The sequence below is a fragment of the Heterodontus francisci genome, chromosome 24 (assembly GCF_036365525.1).
Source record: "Heterodontus francisci isolate sHetFra1 chromosome 24, sHetFra1.hap1, whole genome shotgun sequence".
In the NCBI taxonomy this organism is placed as follows: Eukaryota; Metazoa; Chordata; class Chondrichthyes; order Heterodontiformes; family Heterodontidae; genus Heterodontus; species Heterodontus francisci.
In genome coordinates, this window is record NC_090394.1 from 78,855,444 (window position 1) to 78,863,373 (window position 7,930).

Sequence of the window (7,930 nt, forward strand, 5' to 3'; positions counted from 1 at the left end):
AGAGAGGGGGGGGACAGAGAGAGAGAGGGGGGGGGACAGAGAGAGGGGGGGGGGGGACAGAGAGAGAGAGGGGGGGGACAGAGAGAGAGAGGGGGGGGGACAGAGAGAGAGAGGGGGGGGGACAGAGAGAGAGGGGGGGGGACAGAGAGAGAGAGGGGGGGGGACAGAGAGAGAGAGGGGGGGGGACAGAGAGAGAGAGGGGGGACAGAGAGAGAGAGGGGGGGGACAGAGAGAGAGGGGGGGGACAGTGAGAGAGGGGGGGGGACAGAGAGAGAGGGGGGGGACAGAGAGAGAGGGGGGGGACAGAGAGAGAGGGGGGGGACAGAGAGAGAGGGGGGGGGACAGAGAGAGAGGGGGGGGACAGAGAGAGGGGGGGGGGACAGAGAGAGGGGGGGGGGGGACAGAGAGGGGGGGGGGACAGAGAGGGGGGGGGACAGAGAGGGGGGGGGACAGAGAGAGAGGGGGGGGGACAGAGAGAGAGGGGGGGGGGGACAGAGAGAGAGAGGGGGGAGAGAGAGAGAGGGGGGGGACAGAGAGAGAGAGGGGGGGGGACAGAGAGAGAGAGGGGGGGGACAGAGAGAGAGAGGGGGGGGACAGAGAGAGAGAGGGGGGGGACAGAGAGAGAGAGGGGGGGGACAGAGAGAGAGAGAGGGGGGGGACAGAGAGAGAGAGGGGGGGGGACAGAGAGAGAGAGGGGGGGGGACAGAGAGAGAGAGGGGGGGGACAGAGAGAGAGAGGGGGGGGGGACACAGAGAGAGAGAGGGGGGGGACAGAGAGAGAGAGGGGGGGGACAGAGAGAGAGGGGGGGGACAGAGAGAGAGGGGGGGGGGACAGAGAGAGAGAGGGGGGGGGACAGAGAGAGAGAGGGGGGGGGGACAGAGAGAGAGGTGGGAGGGGGAGAGAGAGAGAGGGGGGGGACAGAGAGAGAGAGGGGGGGGACAGAGAGAGAGGGGGGGGGGACAGAGAGAGAGGGGGGGGGGACAGAGAGAGAGGGGGGGGGGGACAGAGAGAGAGAGAGAGAGGGGGACAGAGAGAGAGAGAGAGAGAGGGGGACAGAGAGAGAGAGAGAGAGAGAGAGAGAGAGGGGGACAGAGAGAGAGAGAGAGAGAGAGAGAGGGGGACAGAGAGAGAGAGAGAGAGGGGGACGGAGAGAGAGAGAGAGAGAGAGAGAGGGACAGAGAGAGAGAGAGAGGGGGGGACAGAGAGAGAGAGAGAGAGAGAGAGAGGGGGACAGAGAGAGAGAGAGAGGGGGACGGAGAGAGAGAGAGAGAGAGAGAGAGGGACAGAGAGAGAGAGAGAGGGGGGGAGAGAGAGGGGGGGGGAGAGAGAGGGGGGGACAGAGAGAGAGAGAGAGAGAGAGGGGGGGACAGAGAGAGAGAGAGGGAGGGGGACAGAGAGAGAGAGAGAGGGAGAGAAAGGCGGGCAGCGAGGGAGGGAAAGGCGGGCAGCGAGGGAGGGAAAGGCGGGCAGCGAGGGAGATGGTGGAGAAAGAGCACAACAATCTCACTGTGAGCAGCTCATCGGCAATTCTCTCCAACAAAAAGACAGGGAACTGTGGTCAGGACAAAGCTCACCCCATCAGGTGAAATACGTAGATGTTTTAAAGAAAAAGTTTCATCATTTAATTGTCAAAGTAATCCCATTTGCTGCAATGATTGCAGAAGGATACAAAAACAACCTTGGATCAATTCGCATGTCAGCAGCATTGAGATTGCCTTGATCTTTTCTCAGTAAATTACAACGTTTATAAATCAGATTTTATATATACACAAATATTTGCCAGGTGTTGCCAAAGTAACAAGAGTTGAGAGTCCACTTTTTGGCAAACAGTATCTGTATCAATTTAATTACATTAAATGGTCACAACATTCACGAACACTTAAATTTTACTCAACTCCCTTTAAATAGATTAAAATGCAGATCCTAGAGCCCATGGATCCTTGAATAGATTGTTTAAAGGGCATCACTTGTATTTTCTGATCATAGTGTTAGAATGTGATGTGTTTTTACAGTTCTGATCAACGTTCATTGAGCCGAAACATTAAGCCCATGTCCTCTCTGCACAGATGCTGCCTGACCAGTTCAGTGTTTTCAGCATTTCTGTTTATTTCAGATTTCCAGCACCTGCAGTATTTTGCTTTTGGTTTAAAATGTGAACAATATTAGACACAGTTGAGTGATGGACTCAATAATCTTCTGTACTATTACTTACATGGTAATGTAATGTTAAATTGGTAAAACATTCACCTTTCTTCATTCCATTAATGACTATCTGTATCAATTCCTGCTCTCGGCCTCAACTAGAGAATCTCATTAACTATGCTTCCAATTCCCACCCCTCCTGTACCATCACCTGGTCTGGCTCTGGCTCTGGCTCTTCCCTTCCCGGAATTCTTTTTCTCAAGGCTCAGCTTTGCACCAACACCAACATTGATCATATTACACTTCTCACTATGCTTTCTATAACAACTCCATTCCATTCTCCCAGCTCTGTGTCTCATCTGTTCTAACAATCTCACCTTCCGCATTATGTATTATTTCCTCAGCCGAGCTTTCCCCATTGAAAATCAGTCGTACTCACCAACAGGTAAATTTGCACTATTACTTTGCCATATAATAGGGGATTATTTTCTGCACCGTTTCTTCCAATTTTGAACTTCTGTCACTCACACTTTGCCTGTTATTCAACACATGATAGCACAGCGATACCTGAGCCAAAGTGTTTTTGTTTGTGAAATGTATTAAGTGAGCGAATGTTCTAGATGTTTGTATAATCTCTCGGGGCACAGCCTGATCATTCTCAGCAGATTTTCAATTTGGGATGGGCTGCTTTGTTTAAAATCAGCAGGGGGAGGAACCCCTTTAACCAATCCAACTACAGGAAACCCTTTAACCAATCCGACTGCAGGAGACCGTTTAACCAATCTGTCTGCAAGAAACTCTTTAACTAATCCGACTGCAGGAGACCCTTTAACAAATGTGCAGCAAACCATTACTAGGTGGCCTGCGTACAAGAAATAAACCCCCCAAAATATGAAAAACACTAAAAAGTTTGGCCCCCATTTGTCCACCAACACCCAAGGGTAGCAATTAAGAGCAGTTTTCACTGTGCAACAGAAAGCGGCAACCTACAGGGAGAAATTTCCCCACAGAACTCAGTAAAGAAACAATGATGTTGATCAGTGCGGCATGTGGCATTACCCTGTCAACATTCAATTGTGTAGCACAGTCTGAGGAATCTGGTTTAACAAGTGTCACGGAGCAGGTGCTGATCATTGAAACACACTGCTTGTGTGTTTTTAAGCTGAAGTTTGCAAAACCTGTGCAATCAGTTCCAAAAATAGAATGCTTTTGGCAGCAGGAACATTTTGTGCCACTTTTAGGTTCGACATATCGTGCACCATAACCCAGCTGCTAGGCCCAATCTGTAAACCTTTGCCAGTCACACTCCAGGGTAACTTAAAGGCCAACCTGTGCCTCCAGGTAGGCACTTCTCTGCCATCGAGAAATTATTTCATTTAATGCCAGAACAGCCTTGAGGGGCTGAATGGTCTCCTCCTGCTCATCCCCTCCCCTGCACACACACACAGAATGTAAAGCAGAGAAACAGGCCATTCAACCCAACAGGTCTGTGCTGGTGTTTATGCTCTACACAGATCTCCTTCCTCTCCTCTTTACCTCACCATATCAGCATATCCTTCTATCCCTTTCTCCCTCATGTACTCCATTGGCAGCCATGCTTTCTCTGGCCTAAAGCAGCTTGTTCTCGAGTTAAAACACAGTGCTGGAAATACACAGCAGGTCTAGCAGCATCTGTGAAGAGAGAAACAGAGTTAACATTTCAGGACTATTACCTTTCATCAGAACCACGAGTTTCCCTGGGCCCTAAACTCTGGAATTCCTTCCCTAAACCTCTCCGCCTCTCTACCCTCCTTAAAACCTACCTCTTGGACCAAGCTTTTGGTCATCTGTCCTAATGTCTCCTTATCTGACTTGGTGTCACATTTTATTTGATAACGCTCCTGTGAAGCGCCTCAAGACATTTTACTATGTTAAGGCTGCTATAAAAATACAATTTGTTGTTGTTACATATCTAGTTTCCCCTTAAATGCAACTATGCTATTGGCCTCAATTACTCTTTAGGATAGCAAGTTCCACATTCTCACCACTCTCTGGGTAAACAAAGTTTCTCCAGAATTTCCTATTGCATTTATTAGTGGCTGTCTTATACTTATGGTCTCCCTGCAAATGGAACCATCTTCTCTATATCTACTCAATCAAACCCCTTCATAATTTTGAAGACCTATCAGGTCACCCCTCAGCCTTCACTTTTCTAGAGAAAAGAGCTCCAGTCTGTTCAGTCTTGCCAAATAGTTAGAACCTTTCAGGTCTGGTTTCAGTCTTGTAAATATTTTTGTACCTTCTCCAGTGCATCAGTACCTTTTTTGTAATATGGAGGCAGAACTATGAACAGTACGCCAAGTGTGGTCTAACCTAGATTCTATATAGGTTTAACATAACTAACTGCTCAGATTTTCAATGCAATATACAGAGGCAATCAGATTATATTGTTGGGTATGGTAGAGTATTGGTTATTTTACTGGAATAGCAAATACAGGCCTGCACTAATAATTTGAACACAAGTTCAAATCCGACCACTGCAGTTTGAAAATCTGAATTCAGTTTTTAAAAATCCTCAAAAGGAATTCATTGGCTGAAGTACTTCAGGATTTCCTGAGGACGTAAAGATCAATTCTTTCTAAAGGCAAGGCTGAGATTTTAAAGGCACAACATGGAGTGTTATTACAACAAACCTATGCCCTGCACACACACAGAACTGTTACAGCACAGGAGGCCATTCAGCCCATCGTGTCCATGTCAGCTCTCTGCAAGAGCAACTCAGTTAGTCCCACTCCCCTGCCCTTACCCGTAGCCCAGCAAATTCTACTCTTCAGGTGCTTATCCAATTCCTTTTGAAAGCCATGATTGAATCTGCCTCCACCACACTCTCAGGCAGTGCATTCCAGATCCTAAACACTCACTGTGTAAAAATGATTTAACTCAGGTCACCGTTGATTCTTTTTCCAATCACTTTAAGTGTGCCCTCTTGTTCTCAGACCCTTTCGCCAATGGGAACCCTTTCTCCCCATCTACTCTGTCCAGATCCATCACAATTTTGAGCACTTCTATCAAATCTCCTCTCAACCTTCGCTTCTCTGAGAACAACCCCAGCTTCGCCAATCTACCCACGTAACTGAAGTTCCTCATCCCTGGAACCATTCGCACCAATCTTTTCTGCACCCTTGCTAAGGCCTTCACATCCTTCCTAAAAGTGCAGTGGCCAAAACTGGGCACAATACTCCAGTTGAGACCACAACCTCCTTCGTTTGTACTCTATGCCTCTATTTATAAAGCCCAGGATCCCATATTTTTTTTTTTTATTTCCAAAATATACTTTATTCATAAAAATCTGTAAAAATTACATTGCCAAACAGTTTCCAAACAGCACCAAAAAATACAAACATTGCAAGGGAGATCAGTTTCCTTCAATACTGTCATGAGTTTCTTCCCAACCCTTCCGTTTCACAATTGTCATGTCAATTACAGTTTTACATTTACAGCAATTGAGAATATTAACGATACAGTTCGAGGGGTTTCCCATGGATCCAGCCCCTCAGTCCAGCTTGGTGGGGGGGACCTTACACTGTGGTCTTTCTCCATTGAGCCTTTGCTGCGGCTGCCCAAGCTTTAGTGCGTCCCTCAGCAAAGTTCTGGTGATGAGGCATTCCGCCAAATGACTGACGGTCTGCTCGGGGAACCATCCGACATGATCCACCGTTTCCTTTTCCCGTAGGGCCTTGAGGACATTCCGTGCAGACCACTGCCTGATGGATTGGTGGTCAAAGGTGTTTTCCCGCAGAAACTGCTCCACGAAGGATAGGTGGTACGGCACCGCCCAACTGCATGGAGCGTTCCGCGGCAATGTGACCAGGCCCATCCTTCGCAACACCGGGACAGATAGAACCTCAGCACGTAGTGACACTTGGAGTTTGCGTACTGGGGATCTACACACAGCTTGATGCAGCCGCACACGAAGATGGTCATCAGGATGAGGGCCGCGTTGGGTACATTTTTCCCGCCCTTGTCCAGAGATTTGAACATCGTGTCCCTCCGGACCCGGTCCATTTTAGATCCCATCTACTCCCAGGACTCTGTCCTTGCACCCACTTTAGAATTGTGCTGGCTTTCCTTAATTAATCCGCAGGTCCAAGTGACTTAATTTTGTCCCAGATTATCATCTCTAAAAGTTTTCCCACCATCGTGGTTAAACTGACTGGCCCGTAGTTGCTGGATTCATCCTTACAATCTTTTTTGAACAAGGGTGTAACATTTGCAATTCTCCAGTTCTCTGGACCCACCCCCATATCTAAGGAGGATTAGAAGATTAAGGCCAGTGCTGCACTCAATCACTGTCATGTAAATATATTTTCAGGCATCTATTCTACTGGTTAGCTAAAGTCGCACAAGATTTAAGTACCAGCTTGCTGGTTTCAGAGCTACCACTGTTTTATAGGCCCCAGAAGTCCATTCTACAGAAAACATTGATCGATGTCCTACAACTTCTCTCTCACCATCCTCCAGTACTTTACATTCCAGAGCAGCAGTGAGAAAAGCAGGTCCACTGTTCAAAGAGGTAGCATATGGGAACTCTGCAAACACCTCTCACTGGCAGTTAAACCAAGTCAGCTGTGCTCAGGGTAACCATTCCTGTACATGTGAAGAACACTTCCAGAAGAAACAAAACAAATGAAGGCAAGGGCCTATTTTCCATTTGTGTGTTCCGGAGGATAGCTTTATCCACTGCCTGAATTGCAGGGAAAGGAGAGCACTGGGTGAGGCTTCCCCAGCCTCACTCTCCTTGAAACATGAACTCAAATTTAGCCCCTAGAAGGGGATTACAGAGTTATAGACACTGACAGCACCTGCCATTCAATTCTAAGTATGAATTCGGTCATGGACACGTCATTTGGGTTGGGCCAGGAAAAATAGACAGCTTGACAACTTTACATTTTTGGGCCAGCAGGAACATTTTGCTGTTAAATTACAACCAAGAGCCAAAACCCTAAGAACTGCAAATACGATCCAAGATCTCAATATTCATCTGTATTCAGGAGCTGCGTCATACACAAATGATCGACTGAAGTGATGCTGCCCATCAGCATTCACATGAGTGCATTTTGCTGCCAATAATCGTTTGGATGTATGATGATTAGCGGATCCCAAACCACCGAGTGCTTAGAATTGATTTGGAAAGAGTTTGAATACTGCTGATCTCCCATCAGCAGTCCAGCAACATGGGCACCAAGCAATAGCATGCGAGAGAGCGCACAAGGGAGAGAACACAAAACAGTGAATGAAACAGCGTGTGCACAAGTCAGGGATAAAGAGCCCCTGTACGTAAGAACACACAAGTGCAAGACAGATTGTGGTGTGGTTGTGTGCAGCACCCTACTGCCACCTGGTTAATTGACGTAAATAGTCTTTGGAAGTGATCAATTCTCCTCAGCTGGTTAGCCTCATTCTCTGTAACAGCTAGCAAAGATGTCTGGTCTGTACGTTAAAGATAAAAATGGGATTTACATTGCCTTTATGCTATTAATGGCTGGATACTATGTCAAGAAACCACAAGATGGGCTCTGATTCTATTAGAAAAGTCTCCTGAGGGGAATATCATTACAACAGCTTGCTTCTACAGCAGTGAAATCTCTTTATACATCAAAGAGATCTAGAGTATAAAGCAGTGGATCTTTCGGGAATCCTGACTGTTAAGCTTAAAGAACGGAGTATTGAGCTTACATAAAAAAACAACTTCTGATGGTCTATCAAGATATAGCAAAAGGAAGGAAGGAAGGAGAGAGAACAACCGCTA

The 7,930-nt window shown here is 47.3% G+C and overlaps 1 protein-coding gene across 1 annotated transcript in view; it reads right to left on the reverse strand.

Annotated features, from left to right (window-relative positions):
* Positions 1–2,775, reverse strand: part of abca3b (ATP-binding cassette, sub-family A (ABC1), member 3b) — a 113,823-nt gene extending 111,048 nt beyond the window's left edge. Inside the window, 1 exon segment of the mRNA XM_068056738.1 lies at positions 2,582–2,775. The gene's annotated coding sequence lies outside the window, so the exon portion shown is untranslated.
* Positions 2,776–7,930: the final 5,155 nt, after the last annotated feature.